The following is a 13413-nucleotide window of genomic DNA, read 5'->3' on the forward strand; positions in this document are numbered from 1 at the left end:
TCCTTAGGTTACTCCTAGGCTGTAGATTGAATAGATCATATATAGTCTAGTCAGCACAGGTCCCTAGGTTACTCCTAGGCTGTAGATTGGATAGATCATTTATAGTCTAGTCAGCACAGGTCCTTAGGTTACTCCTAGGCTGTAGATTGGATAGATCATTTATAGTCTAGTTTGCACAGATCCTTAGGTTAATCCTAGGCTATAGATTGGATAGATCATTTATAGTGTAGTCTGCACAGATTTCACTGTTTACTCCTCCTTTCCATGAGGGATAGAGGGGGCTAGTTATCCAGCCGCTTATCTGGGCTGGGTTCAAGAGGACTAAGGAGCTACTTTGCTTAATATAAAGAGTAAGTCTGTTCCAGAAAAGATTTTTTTTTTAAGAGAGGCATATAGCTTGTCATTGTGCTCTGTTTTTTCTTGCAATGGAGATTTGGATCTTTTGAGTGGGTTTTCACGGTGTTATAGGTTTTGATAATGCAAACATCACACAGGATTGGATTTAGGTAGAAGTCACCTCTTAGGAGTCTGTAGTAGATGGGAAAGAGCTACAACACTTTAAGGTGATATGTGTAACTCACATAAATCATGCCTTTGATTCTTTTGGCGAGGAAGCACTGTTTTTTTTTTTGATTTTCAAGTTGTATAATAGATTTGGACATCAACTTGCCAAATGAAAATTTATATTTTATTATTAGCACAATCAGGGGGGAGTACAGAGATAATGACTTATTTGGGTCTTGAAAATATACCATTGATGACCAGCTGGGCATGGTAGAAGGATATTCTATCTATAGTGGATATGTGGTAGTCAAAGGAAAGTTGTTTGCAAAAATGTCCACATCGCTAATGATCTGTCAGTTTTGAGTGGGATGTCATTCATATGGTATGTGCATGGAAGCTCATGTTTTCTAAGGGACACAGTACTATTTAATGTTCAGCTGTAAGCTGCAGTCCTGATAGCAAAGGTTGGTTAATGTTAAGCTATCTTGGATGATCTAAAAGTCTTCTGGAGAGTTGAAGGTACCCCCATATTTGCAATCACCTGCAAACATGGTAAGCCAGAACCACTACTGCAGAAATAAACATTGCCACCAAACATTCAATGTCCTCCATGACATACATGTTCACCCTCACTACTGCAGAATCAACCATCAGTGCCTAACATTCAATGCCCTCCATGTCCCACATCATCACCCTCAGTACTGCAGAGTCAGCCATCAGCACCTAACATTCAATGATCTTCATGTCAAACACCATCCCCTCACTACATGCAAAGTCATTCACCAGCGATTAAGATTCAGTCCTTGATGACGCACATCATCACCATCACTACTGTGGAGACACCAATCAACAGCGGACTTTCACTTGCCTCCATGACATACATTATCACTCCATGTACTGCACAGACAGCCATCAGTGCCTAAAATTCAATAGTCTCCATGACACCTATCATCTCACTCACTACTGCAGAGTCAACTTTCAGTACCTGACATTTGGTGCCCTCCGTGACACACATCATCACTCTCACTACTGAAGAGTCAGCTATCAGCATCTAACATTCAGTGCTCTCAATGCCACACACCATCACTCTCATTAATGTAGAGTCAGCCATCAGGGTGTAACATTCACTGCCCTCTATCAAATACATCATCATCACACTTTCTAAAGCAGAGTCAGCCATCTGCACCTAACATATAGTGCCCTCCATGACACAAATCGTCACTCTCACAACTGAAGTGTCAACCATCAGAGCATGACATTCAGTTCACTTAATGACACTCGTCACCAGCCTCACTACAGCAGAGCTGACCATCAGCACTTAACATTCACTGCTCTCTGTGACACACATCATCACTCTCATGAATCCAGAGTGAGCCATAATCAACAAACATTTTCAGCCCACCATGACATACATTATCACCCTCACTAATGCAAAGTCAAAAATCAGCTCTTAATATTCAATGTTCTCCATAACACACACCATTAGCCTCACTACTGCAGAGTCAGTCATAAGCACCTAATATTCAATGCCCTTTATGACACACATCATCATCTTCACTAATGCAGATTTAGCCATCAGGTTATAACATTCACTGTTGTCCATCACATACATCATCAGCCTCTGTAATACAGAGTCAGCCATCAACCCCTAACATTCAATGCCATCCATAGCACATATCACTTCACTACCATAGAATCAGCCATCAGAGTGAAATATTCGCATTTGATGACATACATTATCACCCTCACTACTGCAGGGTTCACCATCTGTGCCTAACACTCACTAGGTTTCCTTTGTGGTATGTTGAAATAATGATCGACTTTATAAACTTGATTTAGGGTGGTAGGTTGGTATAATGGTTAAAGAGTTTACCTTGCAAACACAAGGTGCAGTGTTTGATTCTTACATGGGGTAATTGGCTAGGCATAAAATGGTCCACAAGGGCAGTTAGCCTAGTGCTAATCTATGAATCCAAAACCACCGTATGTGACACACATTACCCTCAGTACAGAAGAGTCAGCCATCTGCAACTAACCTTCAATGCCCTTCATGACACATGTCAACTCTCACTACTGCAGAGTCAGCCATCATCCCCTAACAGCCAATGCTCTACCTATAAAACTTCATCACCCTCACTACTGCAATGTCAGTCACCAGCCCATAACATTCACTGTCCTCAATGACACACATTATCACCATCACTACTGTGGAGACAGCTATCAACAGCAGAGTTTCACTGACCTCTATGACACACATCATCACTCTAACTACTGCAGTGACAACTAACAGCAACTAACATTCAGTGCCTTCTATGACTCATATAATCACCTTCACTACTGCAGAGTCAGTCATCAGCACCTAACATTAAATACCCTACATAGCATTCATGATCACCCTCAGTACTGCATAGTCAGTCTTCATGGTGCAACATTCACTGCCCTTCATAACACACATTACTACCCTCACTACTGTGGAATCAGCCATTAATGCCTATCAGTTAATGGCTTCCATGGCACACATCATCACTCACATTGCTGCAGAGTAAGCGATAAGCACCTAGATTTCAATGCCATGCATGATAGATGCCATCACTCTCACAACTGCAGAGTCAACCATCAGTGCCAAACATTCAATGCCCTCCATGACCCACATTGTCACCCTCACTACTGCAGAATCAATCATCAGTGCCAAATATTCAATGCCCCCATGATATCTATCATATTGTTCAGTACTGCAGAGTCAACAATCAGCACCTGACATTCACTGCTGTCCATGATATACACAATCACACTCACTACTGCAGAGTCAGCCACTAGTGACTAACATTCAAGGTCGTACATGACTCACATCATTACCCTCACCACTGCATAGTAAGCCATCAGTGCCTAACCTTCAATGCCTTCCATTACACACATCATCACCCACGTTACTGTAGATTTAATCACTAGGGTATAACATTCAATGCCCTCTAGGACACATATCATCATTCTCATTACTACAAAGTAAAATGTCAGCACCTAACATTCAATGCCCTCCATAAGCTCATCATCACCCTCACTACTGCATAGTCAGTCATCAGGATATAACATGCCCTGCAAAACACAAATCTTCACCCTCACTACTGTGGAATCAGCCCTCAGTACCTAATTTTCAATGTCCTCCATGACAGATATCATTACCCTCACAACTGTAGAGTCAACCATGAGTATCTAGCATTCACTGCCCTTCATGACACACATCACCCTCACTAATGCAGAGTCAGCCATCAGTGGTTAACATTCAATGGTCTCCATATCAGACTTTATCACCCTCACTACTGTAAAGTCAGTCATCAGAGCTTAACATTCACTGTCATTAATAACACACATCATCACCCTCACAACTGTGGTGTCGGCTATCAACAGTGAACTTTCACTGCCCTCCATGTCACAATTCATCACCACAACTACTGCAGAGATAACTATCAGTGCCTAATATTCAATTCAATATATGACACACATCATCACCCTCATTAATTTAGAGTCAGCCACCAGAGCATAACATTTACTATTGTCTATCACATACCTCATCACCCTTTCTCATACAGTCAGCCATCAGCATCTACCATCTATTGCCCTCCATGATACAGATCATCACACTCAGTACTGCAGAGTCAGCCATCAGCACCTAACCTTCAATGCCTTCCATGACACATGTGGTAACCCTCACTACTTCAGAGTTAGTCACCAATGCTTAACATTCACTCTCCTCAATGACACACATTATCCATCAGCTCCTAACATTCAATGCTCACCATGACACACATAATCACACTCACTACCACAAGCCAGTCATCAGTGCCTAACATTCACTGCCCTCCATTGCACACATCATCACCCTGACTACTGCAGAGTCAGCCATCAGTGCCTAACATTAACTGCCCTCCATTGCAGACATCATCACCCTCACTATTCCGGTCAGACATCAGCGCCTAAAATTAAATGTCCTCCATGACACACATCATCATGCTCACTAATGCACAGTCAACCATCAGTGCCTAACATTCACTGCACTATTTGATACACATCCACTTCCTCACTACTGCAGAGTCAGACATCAGCTCCAAACATTCAGTGGTCTCCACGACAAACACATCATCACCATAAGTACAGTACATTCAACCATCAGAGCCTAACATTCAATGAACTCCTTGACACTCATCATGACCATCACTACTGCAAAGCCAGCCATCATTGCCAAATGTTTACTGCCCTATATGACACCCATCATTACCTTCAATACTGAAGAGTCAGCCATCAGTGCCTAACATTCAATGTCTTCCATGACACTGCACCAACCTCACTACTACAGACTGCTCCATCAGCACCTAACATTCAATGAGCTTAGTGATACACATCATCACCCTGTGTACTACTGAACCATCCATCAGCTCCAAAAATTCAATTCTGTTGATTACACACATAATCTCCCTCACTGCTGCAGAATTAGCAATTACCTCCAAGCATCCAATGTCCTCTGTGACACACATCATCACGCTGGCTATTGCAGGGTCAGCCACCAACAGTGCCTAACCTTCAATGCCCTCCATGACACACATGGTAACACACACTACTGCAGAGTCAGCCATCATCACCTTACATCGAATGCCCTCATTGGCCCACATCATCATCACCCTCACTACTGCACAGTCAAGTTCTAGAGAACCAGCAGGAGATCTCGATGATGTTCATGCATGTACTTAGCCATACAACACCCTCTCCTGGGAAGATATTAGGCACTGCTCTCCATGACACACACCTCATCACTCTCACTTCTGCACAGTCACCCATTAGTGCCTAACATTTAATGCACTCAGTAATACTTGTCCTCATCCTCACTAGCACATGTCAGCCATCAGTAGCTACCATTCAATGTCCTCCATGACACACATCATCACCCTCACTAGTGCAGAGTCAGACACCAGCATCAACTATTCAATGTTCTCCTTGACACAAACCGTCACACTCACTACCGCATGTCAGCCATCAGTGGCTACCATTCAATGTCCTCCATGACACACATCATCACCCATACTACTTCAGAGTCAGCCATCAGGGCTTAACATTTACTGCCCTATATCACACACATCATTAACCTCAATACTGCACAGTCAGCCATCAGTGCCTAGCGTTCAATGTCCTCATTGACACACATCATCACCCTGAGTACTGCTGAGTCAAATGTGCATGACACAACCCAAACAGATGATGCAGCACTGTGCCAGGCTGTACTTGACAGCTCTAGAGCATTGCAGGACATCTAGATGCTTTTCATGTACATCCCTATTCATGCAACACCATCTCCTGGGATGACTGCAGACACTGCAGTTCATGACATATATCATCGCCCTCACTACTGCAGAGTCAGTCATCTGCTCCTAACATTCAATGCTCAGCATGATACACAACATACCCTGAATACTACAGAGTCAGGCATCAGCGCTTATTATTCAATGCCTTCCATGATCCTTATTATCAGACTTACTACTGCAGAGTCAGACATCTGATCCTTACATTTAGTGCCCTCCATAAGACACCCCACTCACTTCTGCAGAGTCAACCATCAGTGGCAAACATGCACTGGCCTCCATGATACAAATCATCATCCTCACTACTGGAGAGTCAAGTGTATGAGTGTGCATGGGTGCAACCCAAACAGATGATGCAGCTGTGTGGAAGAGTCCAGTAGACAATTGTAGAGAATTTCAAGAGATCTAGATGCTTTTTGTGTACAACCCCATCTATGTGACACCTTTCCTGGGATGACTGCAGGCACCGCCCTGCATGACATACATCATTACCCTCACTACTGCAGAGTCAGCCATCATCACCTAACATTCAATGCCTTTCATGACACATATCATCATGCTGACTACTGCAGGGTCAGCCATCTGCTCCTAAAATTTAGTGCTCTCCATGACATTCAGAAACTGTGAACTGGTGATGCTTTGTGAATAGAGGCACAATGGGCTGCATGGAGTTCCCATCTTGTTGACACCAAGGTATATATGGTTTGAAAATTCTGGCTACAAGGATCTTCTAGTAACCAAGAGAAGATATGGTAAGTGTATCCGAGTCATTTGCCAAAGTACTCTTCATCACTTTCTTTATGCCATGCTACAGCATGTGGGGGCACATATTTTTGGTTTCTTCAAAGTATACTGGAGAAAAGCAACAACACACAGGAATTTTATGACATAAACCCTTCCCTGATGTTATGGGGAGCTATTGACTGTACTCACATTGTGATGAAGATACCACCTGTGAATAAGTGGTTCCATACTATCAACTGCCAGGTGATCTATGCACATGGTAACATTTATAGTGTTTCAGTAGGCCACCCAGTTGGTTCCCATGATTCCCTAGCTGGCATACATTTGACTTATATCAGCTGTTTTCGCAGACAATTTTCCTCAGGGTCATCTTACTGATGATGATGATGGATAGGCCTTGGACCCATGGCTAATAACACCAGAATGAAGCCCAAAGGCAATGGCAAAGACTGCATATAACACCACCCATTACAATGTTGCATCATTAGTGATCATGAGATTGCTTATGCTGTCTGTGTGCCCTGCAGTATGATTCTGTAATATGCAGTAAAATATTTGCAGTGTGTGTTATTACACATGTTAATCTGTACAAAGTAACAGGAGGGGAGAACATTTTGAGACAAGGAAATCCACAAGTCAGCAGTAGAAGACATGCTTGATGAAGATCTTGTAGAGAAGCTGGCTACACAGGATGACTATGCAATATGGGGGCTGGAACAGTATGCAGTGCCAACATCTGGATTATAACTGTAGGTCAAATTACACATACTGTAAAACATTAAAAATTATGCATGCAACAATACAACCAGACTCTTGTATACTCTGCATGGTCTGGTCAAAATGTACATCACATATTGGCTACTTAGGTAAAAGAGTACTGAAGGCAGGGCAAAGTTGTCATCATGTGTGGCAGGGTAGGCCATGGTAGCAAGTGTCAGCAATGGGCAGTTTGTGTGAGGCAGGGTGGGAGGTTAATGCTGTATGTCTGTGTGAGAATGGGTGAGTGTGGTGAGCCAGGGAGACTGGGCAAAGAAGTAGTGGTGTCTCCAATGTTGGGTCACTGGACAGTGGCAGGTGATGCTGATGGGTTTGTGTGGGTGTGCACGGGTGTAACCAAGAAAGATGATGCAGCACTGTACAAGGGTCCACTGGTCATTTCTAAAGCACCTGCAGGCGTGACCCACATCATGAATACACCCAGTGCCCTGAAAACTCAATGGTGGTGTGGAGGTGATGGTGCAGCAGGTCCTTAACTATACCACCTCCCCTCCCCATGTTGAGTTTCTCCACCAAAAGCAGAAGTGGGATGGCTATGGGAAGAATATTGACCATACACAGGGACATCAGCAGCATACAGACTTCCCATGTGATCTCTCCATATCACTGTACATAGTACTCCTGCAAGTTATCATGAAGACTACATACAACCCCAAATTGCTCAACTACCTATGCTGATGTCTATTTATCCCTGTATTATGCCCCTAAACTAACACTGTGTAGCAGCCAAAAAGACAGTCAGGTCAGGAGAGGGCAAACATACCACTTCTTCTAAACTGTTGACTGGTACAAGTGCTGTAATCTGCACTGTAGGCTCATTAGTGGTTCTGACTGACATTATTACCCTAGTAATGACATAGACAGTGAATGTCAACTATGGTATATTGACCCCCACAGTAGACTCAACTGATATAGGACCACTGACAGTAGTGTGTGTGTGTGTGTGTGTGTGTGTGTGTGTGTGTGTGTGTGTGTGTGTGTGTGTGTGTGTGTGTGTGTGTGTGTGTGTGTGTGTGTGTGTGTGTGTGTGTGTGTGTGTGTGTGTGTGTGTGTGTGTGCATATGTCCGTGTGTACAGCCCAGTAGTAGGCTGAGGCCTATAGCAGGATATCCCTCAGGATGTGTGAACAGACTCCTACTATTATCCACATAAGTTATATGTGGGTATGTGTGGCCAACCAAACACAGCAGTCATCATCCAGGCATATAGCACCATGATAAATCAGCAGGAAGGGGGAGTCCAGACATGCTATATATGCCTTAGGATAATTCTCCCCTACAGTAAGGACTGAAGCAGGCAAGGCATTTGTGTTTGCTGCATAACCTAGTGTAGCTTAAGACTACAAAGACAAATCAACTCTTCCCTATAATTCTAAAAGGTACATAGACAAACCAGTCATACAACCATTCCATGGAGGGAAGTGGAATATAAGGTCTACTTTATGCATGCCCCCAGAAGGAAAGGTAACAACACCCTGACCCCTCCTACTCTAGACACAGTACAGGTAATGTGAAATTGCCCCAAGTGCTAGTGCAGAGTACTACACATGTGACATATGTAACATACAAAACAACACATAATATAGGACAGCACAGGTAAGTTGTATGGCATCAAACAAAACACCTCAAATGACTTGCTTATCAGCAGTGATTGGGACACACACATTCCTAAGCCTAAAGCAGAGCTTCTGTGTCCCACATACCACCATGCCCACATTAAATTGTATTGCCTTACTGTTGCATATTTAATATACTGATATACTGATCTTTAAAACTTTACTCCTGCCCTTGGCTGCTACACATCCCTGGCTCCGGTGTTCACATCTACCTACTCCTGTGTTCCTGTTTCTCCTGCTCTAATCTCCCGAACATTCCCTTTTGGAAGTCCAAACTAAGGAACCCTCAAACAAGGACATTTTATCTGTAAAACTAAAACCCATCCAGCTCCCTGCAAGGCATTGTCAGTGAAACCTGTGTTCCTGTTTCTCCTGCTCTGATCTCCCGAACATTCCCTTTTGGAAGTCCAAACTAAGGAACCCTCAAACAAGGACATTTTATCTGTAAAACTAAAACCCATCCAGCTCCCTGCAAGGCATTGTCAGTGAAACCTGTGTTCCTGTTTCTCCTGCTCTAATCTCCTGAACGTTCCCTTTTGGAAGTCCAAACTAAGGAACCCTCAAACAAGGACATTTTATCTGTAAAACTAAAACCCATCCAGCTCCCTGCAAGGCATTGTCAGTGAAACCTGTGTTCCTGTTTCTCCTGCTCTAATCTCCGGAACGTTTCCTTTTGGAAGTCCAAACTAAGGAACCCTCAAACAAGGACATTTTATCTGTAAAACTAAAACCCATCCAGCTCCCTGCAAGGCATTGTCAGTGAAACCCGTGTTCCTGTTTCTCCTGCTCTAATCTCATGAACATTCCCTTTTGGAAGTCCAAACTAAGGAACCCTCAAACAAGGACATTTTATCCGTAAAACTAAAACCCATCCAGCTCCCTGCAAGGCATTGTCAGTGAAAGTATGTGTAGTGCTATATCTATTTCTGCCAGTTTGAAGGTAGTACCAGTGGCGGCTGGTGACTTCAAATCACAGGGGGGCTGCAGGAGACACTGAATGGGTGGGGTCAAAGGGAAGGGGTGTGGTCAACCATAAAGGAGAGGAGCTATGCACAAAACCACAAAAAACTAACTTTAATTAAATACGCTGCCCTGGGTGGCAAACCATTATTATGAAAGTCCAATCAAGACAAAAATAAGTGTAGAAGAATAAAAATATTTCAATGCATTGGCTGCATGACAGCTTACTTAATATCTAGAGGGAAACAAAAGGTTGTGAGGCATGAAAAAAATAAATTACTTTTTAAATACATTACTGGAATGCCAGTCAAAATCAAGTATAAGAAAAACCAGAAGCACTCAACTCAAACCACTTCTCCTTGCACTGCAGTTCTAATTATAATATATTCAGCTTTATTAAAGTACCAAGCAACATGCTGAAAGTAGAAATCTATGTGATGCCCCCACTTGTAAAAATGTTTCTTATCCAAAAAAGACCTGCTGCCTGACAACTTGTTTCATGGGGAAAACATGATAAAAGTAAAAAATGAAAAGCAAACAAGAAACAAGCTCAAGATACATTGCTTAAAGGATTACTGTACAGGTTATGGACCACACATGATTGGCATTCTGTTTAGTTTACGGGTAAAGTATGTAGAGATGACTGGAAGTCTCCAACAAGTGTAATGAGCTTTTTAAAATAATGGAATCCTGTCCTTTAATACGCAAGGCTTATACATTATCTAGTCAAGTATTCTCTGCATGGCAACAACAGAAAGGCTTTCAATGTTGGCAATTCTTTAACAGTATGCTTATTAAAGCTTACTTGCATCTTACGATGTCAGTCAAGCTTACCTTATGGTCATTAAAGCATTGCTACTTAAACACAGAGCAACAGGCACTTTGAGTAATAAGCATAAATCTGAGTAATAAGCATAAATCAACAGTACAAAAATATGACAGAAACCAGACCATTCTGCAAAATCAAGGACAGATGAAAAGCCACTGTAGTACTTATGCAGTGTGTCCTCCCCATCCAAGGTAGATACAACTACTCCTTGCCTTGCTTGGACACATCCAGAGTCACTACATGGGGAGTGGGGTGCAACAAGCATGTCACAATTTGAAATCTCTCTGGCTGACTGTGATGGCCCTGACACATTTGTCATACCTCTCAACCTCAAGAGCAAGAAATCTGGACAAAGCCATACACAGAGGTGGGACAAAGGCCCAACAATAAGGACAATTTTTAAATATTGCTCTAATAAACTTAGAAAGATAATAGAATAGGTCTTGCATTAGTATGAATTTTCTGAAGGGTATAAAATCTGAAACTCAAATGTCTGTCATTTTCTAACTTCAGTCTTTAGTGATGTGTCACTAATTTGCCAAAAAACACAATTTTATGAAAAATGGACCAAAAATGTGATGCAAAAATATAAAATAGACACACAATACAGCTGCTACCTGTCAAAGAAGGGACACTTTAATATTAGTACTGCTACCTTGAGCAGCTGACAAAATAAAAGAATCTACATGCATTTCAAGTAATCTATAACTTTGATTATTACAGTTATTTCTTAATTGTAAACCCTCCATGTTTTCTTCCAAAATTGCTATTTTTGGAGGGATTATTAGGGGGAAGAGCAACATTTTGAGCCAAAAATTGGGGACAGTTGAGAGGTTGCCTATGCCTAATTCTATAAAGCAATTTATTTGCATGTACCTCTCAACCTGTTAATGCAGTAAATCTGAACAAGGCCAAATATATTGGGGGCACATATAAACAGTACTAAAATTGCTCTTGTATAAATTGAGACAGTTGATAGAACAGCTCTTACTTTAACATGCATTTTTATGAAGGTTATGAAGTCTGAAACTTATTATTTAGTGACTTCTGGCAAATCATTTAGGAATTAAAACTACAAATTTTATGAACAACAAACCAAAAATAAGAAGCAAAAATCTATTCATTCTTTGAAAATCTGGACAGTTGGGAGGTATAGTTCAGCTGGGCCTGTCTGAGTTTGCTGCCCTACCCCCCCCCCGACAAAATAATGGTTGAATGGAGCCTCTGCAGCCATTCCAATGAACCATTACTTGGCTATTTCACTCCATTTACCATAAACACTAATGTGCATACTGCTTTACTTCAATGATGAGTTGGACTTCATTTGAAAGTTTTATTTTGTATTTTACAGCACAAACATGAAGTCATCTGTTAAACAAAGCAATGCAGTCTCACAATGAAAATTTAGCATTAAAACTTCTCTGCCCTTGAAACTCACATTCATTGAAACAGAAGGACATAAAATCCACTGGAGTCACCACACGGAGAAAATCACTGGTACAGGAAGCTTCTTTATTTGGAGTAAAATCACAAGCGCTTTCACGTAGGTATACTACGCTTCTTCAGGTGTAATAAAACATTGATAATGACTACCTTTTATACAAAAACTTTTGGCGCTCAAATTAACCAATTGAACAATGATTAGATAATTACTAGCAAACAGTAAACAACTGCTTGTTTAAAGAGACAATGTTAAAACAATGTTAAAAAGCAATGTTAAAAATAGAAAAACAATTCAAACACAGCATAAAATCAATGTATAAGCATGACAGAGATACCTTAAGCAGACTATACTATACATAAATAACATATAGAGAACCATCAATACGGCAATAAACAATTGCTAATGTTTTCGCCTTAGGCCTTTAGCTAACTATGCAAAGCCTTGATCAAGGCGCGAAACATAAAGCATTAAATAAAATTTTTTCTAAGTGAAGACAAACGCTGTATCTATTTATAAATATAATCATGACACTTTCACCGACTCATGTCTAGAGTCGCTAACTAAACACATACTTAGTTCCATAATATATCTGCTCCAATGCCCAAACAAACTTTGTTTGCTGTCATACTTCTCAATTGTCAATGATAACTACTGCACAAACAATACTAATAAATCGTGCACAAAGCACGTATATAGCAACCTAGGAATAAAAGATTGCGACCTATAAGTATTGTTGTAAAGAACAAAACTGGCATTCATTAATGCTAATAGCATATACTCTAGTGTCGCAGCAACAAAATATCCACAGTTACTGACCTTAATCGCAGCTATATAAGTGTCCAGATCTTGCTTCATAACACATAAAAACGATCACAAACATACTGCGATCACTATTGACAAGGTATCCCTTATCACTATCCAGTCAAAGAAACTAAAAAATGCAACAAGACGACAAGAGACAGTCCAGGGATGAAAAGCGTCCTACTCGCAACAACTACTCTTGGGTACAAAAAACACATAGTCTGGCAAACGACTGCTGTCGCAATGAGAAAATGAAAAAATAACTACATAGAAAATTCCCCATACAGCATCATAGCTCAATAAACCTATACTAAACAGCTGCCGAACAAAAATCTAAACTAAAACGTATAAAGTATATGTACGTCTCAAAAAGCAGCTGTCAAATCACAGG

The sequence above is a fragment of the Protopterus annectens genome, chromosome 1.part2, assembly GCF_019279795.1.
Source record: "Protopterus annectens isolate FY-2018-M chromosome 1.part2, PAN1.0, whole genome shotgun sequence".
NCBI lineage: Eukaryota > Metazoa > Chordata > Ceratodontiformes > Protopteridae > Protopterus > Protopterus annectens.